The following is an 18,879-nucleotide window of genomic DNA, read 5'->3' on the forward strand; positions in this document are numbered from 1 at the left end:
AGATCACCCCGTCGACACCATCCTCGGCGACATTCATAAGGGGGTAACCACTAGATCTCGTGTTGCACATTTTTGTGAGCATTACTCTTTTGTTTCCTCTATTGAGCCGCACAGGGTAGAGGAAGCACTTCAAGATTCGGATTGGGTGGTGGCGATGCAAGAGGAGCTCAACAACTTCACTAGGAACGAGGTATGGCATTTGGTTCCACGTCCTAATCAAAATGTTGTAGGAACCAAATGGGTCTTCCGCAATAAGCAAGACGAGCATGGTGTGGTGACAAGAAACAAAGCTCGACTTGTGGCCAAGGGATACTCCCAAGTCGAAGGTTTGGATTTCGGTGAAACCTATGCACCCGTAGCTAGGCTTGAGTCAATTTGTATATTATTAGCCTATGCTACTTACCATGGCTTCAAGCTTTACCAAATGGACGTGAAGAGTGCCTTCCTCAATGGACCAATTAAGGAAGAGGTCTATGTTGAGCAACCTCCCGGCTTTGAAGATAGTGAGTATCCTAACCATGTGTATAAACTCTCTAAGGCGCTTTATGGGCTCAAGCAAGCCCCAAGAGCATGGTATGAATGCCTTAGAGATTTCCTTATCACTAATGGATTCAAAGTCGGAAAAGCTGATCCTACACTCTTCACTAAAACTCTTGAAAATGACTTGTTTGTATGCCAAATTTATGTTGATGATATTATATTTGGGTCTACTAACGAGTCTACATGTGAAGAATTTAGTAGGATCATGACACAAAAATTCGAGATGTCTATGATGGGGGAGTTGAAGTATTTCTTAGGATTTCAAGTGAAGCAACTCCAAGAGGGCACCTTCCTTAGCCAAACAAAGTATACTCAAGACATTCTAAGCAAGTTTGGAATGAAGGATGCCAAACCCATCAAGACACCCATGGGAACCAATGGGCATCTCGACCTCGACACGGAAGGTAAGTGCATGGATCAAAAGGTATACCGGTCGATGATAGGTTCTTTACTCTATTTATGTGCATCTTGACCGGATATTATGCTTTCCGTATGCATGTGTGCAAGATTCCAAGCCGACCCTAAGGAAGCTCACCTTAAGGCCGTAAAACGAATCTTGAGATATTTAGTTTATACTCCTAAGTTTGGGCTTTGATATCCTAGGGGGTCCACTTTTGATTTGATTGGTTATTCCGATGCCGATTGGGCAGGGTGTAAAATTAATAGGAAGAGCACATCGGGGACTTGCCAGTTCTTGGGAAGATCCTTGGTGTCTTGGGCTTCAAAGAAGCAAAATTCCGTAGCTCTTTCTATCGCCGAAGCCGAGTACATTGCCGCAGGCCATTGTTGCGCGCAACTACTTTGGATGAGGCAAACCCTTAGGGACTATGGTTACAAATTAACCAAAGTCCCTCTTCTATGTGATAATGAGAGTGCAATCCTCATGGCGGATAGTCCCGTTGAGCACAGCCGCACTAAACACATAGCCATTCGGTATCACTTTCTAAGGGATCACCAACAAAAGGGAGATATCGAGATTTCATATATTAACACTAAAGATCAATTAGCCGATATCTTTACCAAGCCACTTGATGAACAAACTTTTAACAAACTTAGGCATGAGCTAAATATCCTTGATTCTAGAAATTTCTTTTGTTGATTTGCACACATAGCTCATTCATATACCTTTGATCATATCTCTTTCATGTGCTATGACTAATGTGTTTTCAAGTGAATTTCAAACCAAGTCATAGGTATATTGAAAGGGAATTGGAGTCTTCGGCGAAGACAAAGGCTTCCACTCCGTAACTCATCCTTCGCCGTCGCTCCGAGCCTCTCTCCATCTTTGGGGGAGAGAGCATGAGTCCAAAGCAAAAGGACTCCGGCTTTGGTATAATCTTCACTCATATGTTTTATTTGCCAAAGGGGAGAAAATTGTTTAAAAAGGGTTCTAATGATTCCGTTTTTGGCGATTTATGCCAAAGGGGGAGAGAGCGTGAGCCCAAAGCAAAAGGACCGCACCACCACCTAATTTAAAAAAAAGAGATTTTCAATTGATAAATTTCAAATTGGTATCTTATTGTGTTCAAAAGGGGAAGAAGTTAGTATTTTCAAAAATGATATCCTAAAACCCTCTTGAACACTAAGAGGAGGAATTTATCAAGGGGAGTTTTGTTTTAGTCAAAGGAAAAGCATTTGAAACAGGGGGAGAAAATTTCAAATCTTGAAAATGGTTCTCAAAATCTTATTCATTTACCTTTGACTATATTGCAAAAGGACTTTGAAAAGGATTTACAAAAGAATTTGCAAAAACAAAACATGTGGTGCAAGAGTGATCCAAAATATCAAAAATTGAAGAAACAATCCATGCGCATCTTATAAGTATTTATATTGGCTCAATTCCAAGCAACCTTTGCACTTACATTATGCAAACTAGTTCAATTATGCACTTCTATACTTGCTTTGGTTTGTGTTGGCATCAATCACCAAAAATGGGGAGATTGAAAGGGAATTAGGCTTACACCTATTTTCCTAATTGATTTTGGTGGTTGAATTGCCCAACACAAATAATTGGACTAACTAGTTTGCTCTAGTGTATAAGTTATACAAGTGCCAAAGGTTCACACTTAGCCAATAAAAAGACCAAGAAATGGGTTCAACAAAGAGAGCAAGGGATAACCGAAGGCTGCCCTGGTCTGGCGCACCGGACTGTCCGGTGTGCCACCGGACAGTGTCCGGTGCACCAGGGAACTCTGAAAGGGAAATGTGCCATTGGGCCATTTCTAAGTATTTTGGTGATTTAGTGTCCAACACAAGTGCCTAAGTGTTAAATGGTGGACAAAGTACAAATCAAGTATAAAGGTATGTTTCTCAGACTTAGTACATTGTTTTAGAGACTAATGTATTGTGTCTAAGTGCTGGAAATAGGAAAAATCGAGTTGAAATTAAAGATGGCTTTGTTCGCCATAGTCAGCTCTGTCTGGGTGCACCGGACAGTGTCCGGTGCGCCAGGCTGGCTCAGGCGAACTTGCTGCTCTCGGGAAGTGATTAACGGCGTACGGCTATAATTCACCGGACTGTCCGGTGAGCCAACGGTCGGCCGCGCGATCCGCGCGAGACACGTGGCCGAGCCAACGGTCGGAAGGGGGGCACCGGACTGTCCGGTGTGCACCGGACAGTGTCCGGTGCGCCAACGGCTGCAAAGCGCCAACGGTCGGCTTCGCCAAATAAGGAAGGAGATCCGCACCGGACAGTGTCCGGTGGTGCACCGGACTGTCCGGTGCGCCAGGCGACAGAAGGCAAGAATTGCCTTCCTGGAATGCACTCAACGGCTCCTAGCTGCCTTGGGGCTATAAAAGGGACCCCTAGGCGCATGGAGGAGTACACCAAGCATTCTCTAAGCATTCCTAAGCACCAAGACTTCGATTCCGCGCATTTGATTCTTTGCGATAGCAATTAGAGCTCCATTTGAGTTGTGAACTCGTCGAGTTGTGTTGTGAGCTCTTGTTGCGACTTGTGTGCGTGTTGTCGCTCTGATTTCGTGTCTTGTGTGCGTTGCTCATTCCTCCCTTACTCCGTGCTTCTTTGTGAACATCAAAGTGTAAGGGCGAGAGGCTCCAAGTTGTGGAGATTCCTCGCAAACGGGATATAGTAAAGCAAAGCAAAATACCGTGGTATTCAAGTGGGTCTTTGGACCGCTTGAGAGGGGTTGATTGCAACCCTCGTCCGTTGGGACGCCACAACGTGGAGTAGGCAAGTGTTGAACTTGGCCGAACCACGGGATAAACCACTGTGTCTATCTGTGATTGATCTTCTTGTGGTTATCGTGTCTTGCAAAGACTCTTCTCTAGCCACTTGGCTTAATTGTACTAACTCCTAATCAAGTTTTGCGGATTAAGTTTCAAGTTTTTACAGGATCACCTATTCACCCCCTCTAGGTGCTCTCAATTGGTATCAGAGCCATTCTCTTCAAGAAAGGGACTAACCGCCCGAAGAGATGGATCCCAGGGGCAAGGGGATGGTGGTCAACGATAAGGAGAAGGAGTCCTTCATCAACGAGCATAAAGATGACAAGCCTACCGACTCGGGCTCGAGCCACAAACAAAGAGATGGGAAGAAGAAGAAGACGAGGCGCATCAAGGAGATCATCTACTACGACGACAGTGTCGAGTCATCTTCTTCCCAAAAGGACGACGACAATGTCTACGAGAATAAGAAGACGGTTAATTCAAACTTCTCTTTTGATTATTCTCGTATTCCTCAAAGTACCAATGCTCATTTACTCTCCATTCCACTTGGTAAACCTCCTCATTTTGATGGAGAGGACTACGGATTTTGGAGTCACAAAATGCGTAGTCACTTGTTCTCTCTCCATCCTAGTATATGGGAGATAGTAGAGAGTGGAATGAAATTTGATAGCTCGGATAGTCCTTTGTTTATCAATGAACAGATTCATAAAAATGCACAAGCTACTACTGTGTTGTTAGCCTCATTGTGCAGGGACGAGTATCATAAGGTGAGCGGCTTGGACAATGCCAAGCAGATCTGGGACACCCTCAAGATCTCACATGAGGGGAACGACGTCACCATGCTCACCAAGATGGAGTTGGTGGAAGGCGAACTCGGAAGATTCGCGATGATAAGAGGGGAGGAGCCAACCCAGACGTACAACAGGCTCAAAACCCTCGTCAACAAGATAAGGAGCTATGGAAGCACGCGATGGACGGACCACGACGTTGTCCGCCTAATGCTAAGGTCCTTTACTGTCCTTGATCCACATCTTGTGAACAATATTTGTGAGAATCCTAGGTACACGAAGATGACGCCCGAGGAGATCCTTGGAAAGTTCGTAAGCGGGCGGATGATGATCAAGGAGGCTAGATACATCGACGATGCATTAAATGGTCCAATCCAAGAGACTCAAACTATTGCTCTCAAGGCAACAAGGAGCAAGGAGGCACTACCTAGCAAGGTGGCGCAAGTTGAGGCGGCCGGGCTTAATGATGAAGAGATGGCCCTCATCATCAAGCGGTTCAAGACGGCGCTAAAGGGTCGCAAGGAGCACCCCAACAAGAACAAGACGAAGGGGAAGCGCTCCTGCTTCAAATGTGGTAAGATTGGTCATTTTATCGCAAATTGTCCCGATAATGATAGTGACCAGGAAAAGAAGAGTGGAAAGTGGGAAAAGAAGAAGAACTACAAGAAGGCGAAGGGCGAGACACATCTTGGAAAGGAGTGGGATTCAGATTGCTCCTCGTCCGACTCCGACAACGAAGGACTCACCGCCACCGCCTTCAACAAGTCATCCCTCTTCCCCAACGAGCATCACACTTGCCTCATGGCAAGGGAAAAGAAGGTAAGTGAAAGTCGCCTAGAGGGGGGTGGATAGGTGAAACCTGAAAATTAAAACTTTATCCCCCAACTAGATCCCTTGATTAGTGGTTAGAACAAGATATATAATTATCGGAGTATAAAAACTAAGTCCTTGCTTGTAAAGAGTATTGCTTTCAAATAATGTGGAATTGATAAATCAATACTACTAATAAGTCTATGAGAATAAAGCAAGAGGGCTTAGGCTCGAAGAGCAAAACACAAGTTCTCTCTTGCAATGTGTTGCTTCACAAAAGGAGATTTTAACTTAAAGCAACACCAAATAGAATTAGCAAAGAGTAGTGCAAGAGAAACTTAGAAAGGGAAAGTACAAACAAATCACAAGCAATAAGCACACGAGACACGGGTGATTTGTTTTATCGAGGTTCGGCCCTCGAAGGCCTAGTCCCCGTTGAGGAGTCCACTTAAGGACGTGTCTTTTTCAACCCTTTCCCTCTCTCCACCGATCACCCAAGGATCGGCGAGCTCTTCTTCTTCTCAAGGATCACTCTCGATCCCACAAGGATCACCACACTCTTTGGTGTCTCTTGCTAGCTTTTACAAGCCTCCAAAACTTTGGAGGAAGTTCGATGGGAGTCAAAACTCCACGCACAAATGAACACAAAGATGTAGCACACACTATCTCTCAATGAATCTCACAAGGCGCTAGGGCTAAACTCAATTGAGTAGCTCTCAATTGCTTGCTCTCTCTTTTGTGGCACTTGTGTTGGTTGTAGTGGTCTAGATCTTGTGTATAGGATGGATCAATGAATATATGTGGTTGGGAGGGCTTGAGTATGTCAACTAGATGACTTGGAATGTTGCTTGGGCTCCCACACACTGAAGTGGCCGGTTGAGGTGGTATTTATAGCCACCAACCAAAAACTAGCCGTTGGTGAAGGCTGTCTGTCGAATGGTGCACCGGACAGTCCGGTGCACACCGGACATGTCCGGTGCGACAGCCACGTCACCAAAGCCGTTGGGATTCGACCGTTGGAGCTCTGTCTTCTGGGCCCGCCTGGATGTCTGGTGGCGCACCGGACATGTACTGTAGAGTGTCCGGTGCGCCAGCATGGGCGTGCCTGACTTCTGCGCGCTGGCGCGCAATAAATGCGCTGCAGGTAGCCGTTGGCGCCGAAGTAGCCGTTGCCCCGCTGTTACACCGGACAGTCCGGTGTACACCGGACATGTCCGGTGAATTATAGCGGAGCAGCCGAAGTGAATTCCCGAGGCTGGCGAGTTCCTGAGGCCGCTCTTCTTTGGAGCACCGGACAGTCCGGTGTACACCGGACAGTCCGGTGAATTATAGTGGAGCTGCCTCTAGATTTTCCCGAAGGCGACGAGTTCGCGCTGGAGTCCTCTGGTGCACCGGACAGTCCGGTGCGCCAGACCAGAGGTGCCTTCGGTGGCCCCTGTGCTCTTTTGTCGAACCCAACACTTGGTCTTTTTATTGGCTAAGTGTGAACCTTTTGACACCTGTATAACTTATACACTAGAGCAAACTAGTTAGTCCAAATATTTGTGTTGGGCAATTCAACCACCAAAATTAATTAGGAACTAGGTGTAAGCCTAATTCCCTTTCAATCTCCCCCTTTTTGGTGATTGATGCCAACACAAACCAAAGCAAATATAAAAGTGCATAATTGAACTAGTTTGCATAATGTAAGTGCAAAGGTTGCTTGGAATTGAGCCAATATAAATACTTACAAGATATGCATGGATTGTTTCTTTATTATTAACATTTTGGACCACATTTGCACCACATGTTTTGTTTTTGCAAATTCTTTTGTAAATCCTTTTCAAAGGTCTTTTGCAAAATAGTCAACGGTAAATGAATAGGATTTTGCAAAGCATTTTCAAGATTTGAAATTTTCTCCCTTTGTTTCAAATGCTTTTCCTTTGACTAAAAACAAAACTCCCCCTCAATCAATTCTCCTCTTAGTGTTCAAGAGGGTTTTAGGACATCAATTTTGAAAATACTACTTGCTCCCCCTTTAGAACACAAAGAGATACCAATTTGAAATTTACAAATTGAAAATCATTAAATTTTTTTTTAAATTAGGGTGGTGGTGCGGTCCTTTTACTTTGGGCTCATACTTTCTCCCCCTTTGGCATGAATCGCCAAAAACGGATACTTTGAGTGAGATACAAGCCCTTTTTCTTTATCTCCCCCTTTGGCAAATAATTGAAATATTCAATTAAAATAGAGATATGAGTGAAGATTATACCAAAGTGGAGACTATGCGGAATACCGGCAAAGATTGGATAATACCGATGGAGTTGAGTGGAAGCGTCGTCTTTGCCGAATACTCCATTTCCCTTTCAATTCTATGACTAAGCATGAGAATATACTTGAAAACACATTAGTCATAGACATAAAGGAGATATGATAAAAAGGATATATCAATTTAAGCATGATCATAGTTCTATATAACATAAATTGCTCCCCCTAAATATGTGCATGGAGTGGAACAATTTTTGGCCTTAAATGCCAATTGCACATAATTAGGTTAATGAGAACATATCTATATTATACGGAATGTGAAGTGCATTGTGTCATAGTATAAGTGTGATGCTCATGACAGTTTATGCACTTATGAAAGCATGTTGTAAACAATTTAAGCATTTTCCCTTAAGGATTTCAAAGAGACTTAAGGACCATCCACCTTTGGAACAAAGGCAGCTTATCCTCGTTACAAGGTTAAGCTTTAAGCTCTTTGACAATAAAAGTACTTCATCTAGTTTTACCAAAGATGCACTAAAGCAGGAATGAATTTTGGAAAATTAAACTAGGTATGAAGCAGGGATAATGCATGGACATGCTTTCTCTTCCTTTTATACAAGAGATGCAAAGAATGTATAGAAAAGGAAGATTTAGGTACAAGTTTTAAAAGAAAGGAGATAGTTTTACCCTTTTGTACCTTCACATAGAGATGCTCTCTTCATTGTGCTTTGTCCTTAGTCTTTAGATGCTTAAGACCTATACTCAATGACAATATATGGAAATATTTTGCACAAGAGAGAGTTTTACAACTAGTGATCCTTTTCCAAGTTATTGTAAGCATATATCAAATGGATCACCAATTGTATAAATGAATCATGAATTCTCCTTTTAACTTAGTGCATATCAAGAGAGATATTGATTAATAGAATATACGGCACTAAGAAGCATGAATGTTTAATTGAAGTCATTCACTGATCAAACAAATAACATATGTGATCAAAAGAACAACATGCGCATTAGATTATCAATTAAGCTTAGGGTAGGAGAATCCAGCAAATGCTTCATGAGAAACTCATTCTCATGCAAGAGACTATATGAAATTACTAAGATAAAGTAATAGTCTCAGCATAATCAAGATATAGAAAGAGGCTCCCCCTAAAGATATGCATCAAGTATTTGAATGAATTGAATGGATGCATTTACTTTAAAGACAAATAGAGAGAAGCATTATACATCTTGATCAAGGCTCATTAAATTTGCAACAAACAACTTGAGCCTGGTAATCTCATTATGAAAGGATTTAGAATACTCACAACCACACCATTGACTGTTTCGTAGAAGTAGGTGGTGTTGTTCTTAATGTTCTCCTCTTTCATTTGAGAGTCCTCCCTTTGCTGTGACTTCTTTTTCCTTTCAAACTTATTGAAAATACTCAAGAAGGATGTTAGTAACACAAGGGAGAATATAATGAAGGATGATTTCTTTTATATAGGAAATAAGCATAATTCATCATCCATAAGTCACACAGACATGAAGTAAGATCCTTAACATTAGTGCACTTATACCTAGAAAAGAGGAACATGCACTATTTAACAATTTGATCACTCATAGGAATTTACTTCTTTATATTGAACTTTATTATCATGACTTAGAAGCGCATCAATATGAGAATGGATATAGCAAAGGCATGAATTAGATTCTAATGGACAAACACATTTATGAATATGATATTGAATGCATACTTAGTTATTTTAGGTCCAATAAAGAGTCTATTCCTCACAAGGGTAGAAAATGATAATTTAGATTAAATACCCATTGAGATGGGAACCAAACCTAATTAAGAAGATGAGTTCCCATACCTTTGCTTTTACCTTTCTTCCTTTGGGTGAAGATCAACCCATGAAGCTTGTGCACTTTTCTCTCTTGTAGATTTTCATAATTGAACTCAAGAGAAATGTTAGTAGCAACACAAGCACTAGTTTCCATTTTTGTAACCATTTTTGATAAGGAATGAAAAGCTAGATTACTAAAACATGGAAACTTCATAGCATGAACTAGATTATCCAACGATGATGTTATGCTCAATTTTAACTCATAAAGCAAGCATAAATAATCCCTTAAGATTATAGGAATAAATCTAATTCATGATTTGGAAAGCGATAAGTGTGAAGGAATCATATCCAATTTGAGCAAGTAGAAATACATAATAAATCATTGGATTGATTTTTCTTTTCATGTTAGATTACATGCTTCCAAAGAGAAACTTATTCTTTACAAGTGAGACTACTTGGGTTTTTTAGATAAAAATCATTAGACTCACTATTCTAGTTATAGAGAGAGTTTTCCTTTTACAAGTGTCCTAAGGATTTGAATTCCTTACATGACACCTTATTCTTTTAAGAACATGAAATATCTCTCTATATCTAGAATCATGGCAATAACAAGATAATTATGGGACGAACATGCCATGGGATACTTGCAACAAATTGAAGCATGTAGATTGCCATAGAGTTAGAAATGATGAATATGCAATCTACCATATGAGAGGAAATTCTTCAAAGAATGGTAATACAAATTTAAAGACATTTGAAGTGCTACATATTTCTATGTGACTACACAAGACACCTAAGAAATGATAATTTAAGATACTTGCACTTAAAGGCATAGAAGTTACCATCCTTTGACTTTCCTCCATGTTGTAGGCCTTGATTTTTCACACATGATAATTCTTTATTTTTCTACAACATCAATACCTTCCTCGAGAAGATGATATGAGTTTAAGATGTAGTAATTTGAAGAATAACCTTGGGTCAATCACAGATAAAGATCATTGAAGATTTGATAGCTTGAGTTAAATTGAATCAACTTTCTCAAGCACCCCAAGGCTTCATATCATCTCCTTTTCCTGCAAGGCTTGTCAAGCAAATTTTGGTACCCATTTCTTGATGGGTCCATCATGGTTAGTCAACAAAGATCTAGGAACCCAAAAGTCCTTTGTGTTAGCACTAGGTAAACTCATTACCTTTCTAGCACAAGTTGCAATTTTGGGTTGCCTAGTTACATGAGAATTAATTGACAAGCTAGGAGTGGAATTGTTACCAATGGGACAATCCTTACATTGATGTGCCTTCCTTCGGCATATGTAGCATAGGCGTTTTTCAAGTTTTGAAGCTTTCTTCTTTCCTTGTTTGCTTGCTACATGGTTAGTAAAAACTTTCTTTTCTAACCCTATGCCCTTTTGTTTTAAATGGGGACAAGATTTAATAAACTGTCCCTTCTTTGAGCATTTAAAACAAAGTTTGTCATCCTTGTTAATAATCAAGCCATTTTTAATATAGGGACATGATCTAATCAAGTGCCCCTCTTCAAAGCATTCACTACACTTCTTGATTCTATTTGTATGAAGTGTAACTTGATTATTACCTTGGATGTTACCTTTTATGGAGGCATGGTTGAGGCTTTTGGAAGAGATATTGATTTTCTTCTTTTGCTTCCTCCTCTTGGCAATCCTCAAGTCCTTGACATTTCTCCAAGGGATTTAGTGCATGCCACGGTTGTTCCCGTCTCAAGCTTCTTCACCATGTGATCACGGTTATCTTGAGAAGGTCGAGCAATGCCCTTCCCTTTAAGTTGTATCAAGCTCATCTTTAGCCTCTCATTATCTTCTTTGAGCTTTTGATATGTATCATCATTTGTTCCTTCAAATTTTAGCTCAAAAGAAGATTTGCTTGTCGACGGACAACAAGCATTAGCACATGGTAATATAGTATCAATTTGAATACATGTGCATGAGTGAGGTTGTTGTGATTTTAAGTTTTCTATCACAACCTCATGAGCAATATTTAATATGATATGATCATCCATAAGATTTTCATGAGAACATAGAAGCATATCATATTTATCTTGAAAAGCTAGATTTTCAATTTTTAGCTTTTCTACTTGGTCCTTAAGCAAGGTATTCCTATTTACTAATTGAGTGATACAATGTAAAGCGTTATCTTGCTCAATTGAAATAGTTTCATACCTTTGGACCAAATCAACATGAGAGCACTTTAGCTCCTCATGTTCTTTAGTCAACTCGTCAAAGTGTTGCATCTTCATGGAGAGAATACTTTCTAGCCTTTGTCTTCTTGGCTTAAGCGAGCGTAGAGTTGCATGAAGCTTCTTTCTTCCTCCTCATCCTCATTTGTGCTTCCACTATCATTTGTATTAGCCACACAACACATGTGGGAATTAAAATGGGGAGACAAACCTTTTGGAGAGGTGGATTCATCGTTTGGTCTCCATCGTTCATTTTCTTCTTCTTCCTTGCAAGGGTTAGTATCACAAATACCAAAGGAAGTAGAAGCATAAAATGAACTATCATGTTTGGACTCATCAAATTTGCTTTTAATTCTAGTCCAAATATCATGCGCATCATGAATAGGTTCATCATATTTTGATATGAAGGCACGATAATCTTCTTTGCTAAGAGAATTAGTTAAGATGTCAAAAGCTAGATAGTTTAAGCGATAACATCTTTGATCCTCCTCGGAATTAATTTCTCCATTGAAATTAGAGGAAAAAATACTCTTGTCTATAATTTGTTCTAATCGTGGATCTATGGTCCTAAAAGCATTTATCACCCTAGCGGACCATGAGTCATAATTAGAACAATCATCAAATAATATTTCAAGAGTTACCTCCTTTTGAGTTACGTTCGATGGAGGAGTCTTCTTGTTCTTTTGGGATCTTCTACGAGCCATCACTTCGAGTTGTTAAACTCAAGATGAAGTGCCTAGCTCTGATACCAATTGAAAGTCGCCTAGAGGGGGGGTGGATAGGCGAAACCTGAAAATTAAAACTTTATCCCCCAACTAGATCCCTTGATTAGTGGTTAGAACAAGATATATAATTATCGGAGTATAAAAACTAAGTCCTTGCTTGTAAAGAGTATTGCTTTCAAATAATGTGGAATTGATAAATCAATACTACTAATAAGTCTATGAGAATAAAGCAAGAGGGCTTAGGCTCGAAGAGCAAAACACAAGTTCTCTCTTGCAATGTGTTGCTTCACAAAAGGAGATTTTAACTTAAAGCAACACCAAATAGAATTAGCAAAGAGTAGTCCAAGAGAAACTTAGAAAGGGAAAGTACAAACAAATCACAAGCAATAAGCACACGAGACACGGGTGATTTGTTTTACCGAGGTTCGGCCCTCGAAGGCCTAGTCCCCGTTGAGGAGTCCACTTAAGGACGGGTCTTTTTCAACCCTTTCCCTCTCTCCACCGATCACCCAAGGATCGGTGAGCTCTTCTTCTTCTCAAGGATCACTCTCGATCCCACAAGGATCACCACACTCTTTGGTGTCTCTTGCTAGCTTTTACAAGCCTCCAAAACTTTGGAGGAAGTTCGATGGGAGTCAAAACTCCACGCACAAATGAACACAAAGATGTAGCACACACTATCTCTCAATGAATCTCACAAGGCGCTAGGGCTAAACTCAATTGAGTAGCTCTCAATTGCTTGCTCTCTCTTTTGTGGCACTTGTGTTGGTTGTAGTGGTCTAGATCTTGTGTATAGGATGGATCAATGAATATATGTGGTTGGGAGGGCTTGAGTATGTCAACTAGATGACTTGGAATGTTGCTTGGGCTCCCACACACTGAAGTGGCCGGTTGAGGTGGTATTTATAGCCACCAACCAAAAACTAGCCGTTGGTGAAGGCTGTCTGTCGAATGGTGCACCGGACAGTCCGGTGCACACCGGACATGTCCGGTGCGACAGCCACGTCACCAAAGCCGTTGGGATTCGACCGTTGGAGCTCTGTCTTCTGGGCCCGCCTGGATGTCCGGTGGCGCACCGGACATGTACTGTAGAGTGTCCAGTGCGCCAGCATGGGCGTGCCTGACTTCTGCGCGCGCTGGCACGCAATAAATGCGCTGCAGGTAGCCGTTGGCGCCGAAGTAGCCGTTGCCCCGCTGTTACACCGGACAGTCCGGTGTACACCAGACATGTCCGGTGAATTATAGTGGAGCAGTCGAAGTGAATTCCCGAGGCTGGCGAGTTCCTGAGGCCGCTCTTCTTTGGAGCACCGGACAGTTCGGTGTACACCGGACAGTCCGGTGAATTATAGTGGAGCTGCCTCTGGATTTTCCCGAAGGCGACGAGTTCGCGCTGGAGTCCTCTGGTGCACCGGACATGTCCAGTGGCACACCGGACAGTCCGGTGCGCCAGACCAGAGGTGCCTTCGGTGGCCCCTATGCTCTTTTGTCGAACCCAACACTTGGTCTTTTTATTGGCTAAGTGTGAACCTTTTGACACCTATATAACTTATACACTAGAGCAAACTAGTTAGTCCAAATATTTGTGTTGGGCAATTCAACCACCAAAATTAATTAGGAACTAGGTGTAAGCCTAATTCCCTTTCAGTAAGCACTCGTAATACTAGTACTTATGCTTCTTCAAGTGAGGATGAGTCTAGTGATGATGATGAAATAGATTATTCATGTTTGTTCAAAGGCCTAGATAGAACCAAGGTTGATAAAATTAATGAATTAATTGATGCCTTGAATGATAAGAATATGTTATTAGAAAAGCAAGAGGATCTTTTGTATGAAGAGCATGATAAATTTGTTAGTGCACAAAATTCTCTTGCTCTAGAAGTTAAAAGGAATGAAATGCTTTCTTGTGAACTATCTACTTGTCATGAAACCATTTCTACTCTAAAAGGTGTTAATGATGATTTAAATGCTAAACTAGAAGTAGCAAATAAATCTAACTCTTGTGTAGAACATGTTATAATTTGCAATAGGTACAAAGATTTTAATGTTGATGCTTGTAGTGAACACCTAGCTTGCATTTCTAAATTAAATGATGAAGTGGCTAGTCTTAATGCTCAACTTAAGACTAGCAAGAGTGAATTTGACAAGCTAAAATTTGCAAGGGATGCCTACACGATTGGTAGACACCCCTCAATTAAGGATGGTCTTGGCTTCAAGAGGGAAGTCAAGAACTTAACAAGCCAAAAGGTTTCCATCTCCGCCAAGGAGAAAGGGAAGGCCCCTATGGCTAGTAGTGCTCAAAAGAACCATGCCTTCATGTATCATGATAGGAGACATTCTAGAAATGTTTATAGAAGTTATGATGCTTTTGATTCTCATGCTATGGTTGCTTCTAGTTCTTCTATTATGCATGATAGAAATTTAGCTAGGAGAAATGCTATTAATCACATGTCTAGAAGAAATGTTGTTCATGTGCCTAGGAAAACAAATAGTGAACCTTCTACAATTTATCATGCTTTAAATGCTTCCTTTGCTATTTGTAGAAAGGATAGGAAGATAATTGCTAGAAAATTAGGGGCAAAATGCAAGGGAGATAAAACTTGCATTTGGGTCCCTAAGGCTATTTGTACTAACCTTGTAGGACCCAACATGAGTTGGGTACCTAAGACCCAAGCCTAAATTTGCCTTGCAGGTTTATGCATCCGGGGGATCAAGCTGGATTATCGACAGCGGATGCACAAACCACATGACGGGGGAAAAGAGGATGTTCTCTTCCTACGTCAAGAACAAGGATCCCCAAGATTCAATCATATTCGGTGATGGGAACCAAGGCAAGGTTAAAGGCTTAGGCAAGATTGCAATCTCAAATGAGCACTCTATTTCTAATGTATTCTTAGTTGAGTCGCTTGGATATAATTTGCTATCCGTAAGTCAATTATGTAATATGGGATATAATTGTCTATTCACAAATGTAGATGTGTCTGTCTTTAGAAGAAGTGATGGCTCATTAGCTTTTAAGGGTGTATTAGACGACAAACTCTATTTAGTTGATTTTGCAAAAGAGGAGGCCGGTCTAGATGCATGCTTAATTGCTAAGACTAGCATGGGCTGGCTGTGGCATCGCCGCTTAGCACATGTAGGGATAAAGAACCTTCACAAGCTTCTAAAGGGAGAACACGTGATAGGTCTAACTAATGTTACTTTCGAAAAAGATAGACCTTGTGCAGCTTGTCAAGCAGGGAAACAAGTGGGAAGCTCTCATCATGCCAAAAATGTGATGACAACATCAAGACCCCTGGAGTTACTTCATATGGACCTCTTCGGACCCGTCGCCTATCTAAGCATAGGAGGAAGTAAGTATGGTCTTGTTATAGTTGATGATTTTTCCCGCTTCACTTGGGTATTCTTTTTGCAGGACAAATCTGAAACCCAAGGGACCCTCAAGCGCTTCCTAAGGAGAGCACAAAACGAGTTTGAGCTCAAGGTGAAGAAGATAAGAAGCAACAATGGGTCCGAGTTCAAGAACCTTCAAGTGGAGGAGTATCTTGAGGAGGAAGGAATCAAGCACGAGTTCTCCACTCCCTACACACCACAGCAAAATGGTGTGGTAGAGAGGAAGAACAGGACGCTTATAGACATGGCGAGGACGATGCTTGGAGAGTTCAAGACCCCCGAGCGCTTTTGGTCGGAAGCCGTGAACACGGCTTGCCACGCCATCAACCGGTCTACCTTCATCGCCTCCTCAAGAAGACTTCGTATGAGCTACTAACAGGTAACAAACCCAATGTTTCGTATTTTCGAGTTTTTGGGAGTAAATGCTACATTCTAGTGAAGAAGGGTAGGAATTCCAAATTTGCTCCCAAAGCCGTAGAAGGGTTTTTGTTAGGTTATGACTCAAATACAAAAGCGTATAGGGTCTTCAACAAATCATCGGGTTTGGTTGAAGTCTCTAGCGACGTTGTATTTGATGAGACTAATGGCTCTCCAAGAGAGCAAGTTGTTGATCTTGATGATGTAGATGAAGAAGACGTTCCAACGGCCGCAATGCGCACCATGGCGATTGGAGATGTGAGGCCAATGGAACAAAAGGAGCAAGATCAACCTTCTTCCTCAACAATGGTGCATCCCCCAACTCAAGAAGATGAATAGGTTCATCAAGAGGAGGCATGTGATCAAGGGGGAGCACAAGATGATCAAGTAATGGAGGAAGAAGCACAACCGGCACCTCCAACTCAAGTCCGAGCGATGATTCAAAGGGATCATCCCGTCGACCAAATTTTGGGTGACATTAGCAAGGGAGTAACTACTCGTTCTAGATTAGTTAATTTTTGTGAGCATTACTCCTTTGTCTCTTCTATTGAGCCTTTCAGGGTAGAGGAGGCCTTGCTAGATCCGGACTGGGTGTTGGCCATGCAAGAGGAGCTCAACAACTTCAAGAGAAATGAAGTTTGGACACTGGTGCCTCGTCCCAAGCAAAACGTTGTGGGAACCAAGTGGGTGTTCCGCAACAAACAAGACGAGCACGGAGTGGTGACAAGGAACAAGGCTAGACTTGTGCAAAAGGTTATGCCCAAGTCGCAGGTTTGGACTTTGAGGAGACTTTTGCTCCTGTGGCTAGGCTAGAGTCCATTCGCATTTTGCAAGCATATGTCGCTCACCATTCTTTCAGGTTGTTCCAAATGGATGTGAAGAGCGCTTTCCTCAACGGGCCAATCAAGGAGGAGGTGTACGTGGAGCAACCCCCTGGCTTCGAGGATGAACGGTACCCCGACCACGTGTGTAAGCTCTCTAAGGCGCTCTATGGACTTAAGCAAGCTCCAAGAGCATGGTATGAATGCCTTAGAGACTTTTTAATTGCTAATGCTTTCAAGGTTGGGAAAGCCGATCCAACTCTTTTTACTAAGACTTGTGATGGTGATCTTTTTGTGTGCCAAATTTATGTCGATGACATAATATTTGGTTCTACTAATCAAAAGTCTTGTGAAGAGTTTAGCAGGGTGATGACTCAAAAGTTTGAGATGTCGATGATGGGCGAGTTAAGCTAATTCCTTGGGTTCCAAGTGAGGCAACTCAAGGATGGGACCTTCATCTCCCAAACGAAGTACACGCAAGACTTGATCAAGCGGTTTGGGATGAAGGACGCCAAGCCCGCAAAGACTCCAATGGGAACCGACGGACACACCAACCTCAACAAAGGAGGTAAGTCCGTTGATCAAAAGGCTACCCGTCTATGATAGGGTCTTTACTTTATTTATGTGCTAGTAGACCGGATATTATGCTTAGCGTATGCATGTGTGCTAGATTTCAATCCGATCCAAGGGAATGTCACTTAGTGGCGGTGAAGCGAATTCTTAGATATTTAGTCGCTACGCCTTGCTTCGGGATCTGGTATCCAAAGGGGTCTACCTTTGACTTGATTGGATATTCAGACTCCGACTATGCTGGATGTAAGGTCGATAGGAAGAGTACATTGGGGACGTGCCAATTCTTAGTAAGGTCCCTGGTGTCTTGGAGTTCTAAGAAACAAACTTCCATTGCCCTATCCACCGCTGAGGCCGAGTACGTTGCCGCAGGACAGTGTTGCGCGCAACTACTTTGGATGAGGCAAACCCTCTGGGACTTTGGCTACAATCTGAGCAAAGTCCCACTCCTATGTGATAATGAGAGTGCTATCCGCATGGCGGATAATCCTGTTGAACACAGCCGCACAAAGCACATAGACATCCGGCATCACTTTTTGAGAGACCACCAGCAAAAAGGAGATATCGAAGTGTTTCATGTTAGCTCCGAGAACCAGCTAGCCGATATCTTTACCAAGCCTTTAGATGAGCAGACCTTTTGCAAGTTGCGTAGTGAGCTAAATGTCTTAGATTCGCGGAACTTGGATTGATTTATAGGATACATGTGTTTTATGCCTTGATCATGTTCCTTAAGCATTTTGTTGTTTATTTATGGTGCTCAAGTTGTACAAACACTCCCCGGACCTCACAAGTCCACTTGCAAGTGATGCACATATTTAGGGGGAGATGTGCTACAACTTGACCCTTTGAGACTAACTGTGTGCTTGAGTTTGCTTAATTTAGTCTCAAAGGAGGTTTGAAAGGGAAAAGGTGGACTTGGACCATGCAAGAATTCCACTGCACTCCGATGAAAGAGTAACTTATTCCAAGTTCATCAGTGTACTCTTATTGCCTTTTTACTCTTAGTTGAAGATTTTGGTGAGGCAATGGGGTTAAAGGGCCAAGATTGATCCCGTTTTGGTGCTTGATGCCAAAGGGGGAGAAAATAAGGCCAAAGCAAGGAAATGGATAAGCTACCACTTGAGAATTTTGAAAATAGTAGAGTTAGAGTTTTTGTTTGTCAAAATACTCTTGTTTGTCTCTTATTGTCCAAAGTTGGTCTCTTGTGGGGAGAAGGCTTAATTATGGGAAAAGGGGGAGTTTTTGAACTCTTTGATCAATTTCTCTTGAAATATCTCTCTTTATGTTTCAACAAGTGTGTTTGACTTAGAGATAGGAAATTGAGTTTGATTTGCAAAAACAA

The sequence above is a fragment of the Zea mays genome, chromosome 1 (genome assembly GCF_902167145.1).
Source record: "Zea mays cultivar B73 chromosome 1, Zm-B73-REFERENCE-NAM-5.0, whole genome shotgun sequence".
NCBI lineage: Eukaryota > Viridiplantae > Streptophyta > Magnoliopsida > Poales > Poaceae > Zea > Zea mays.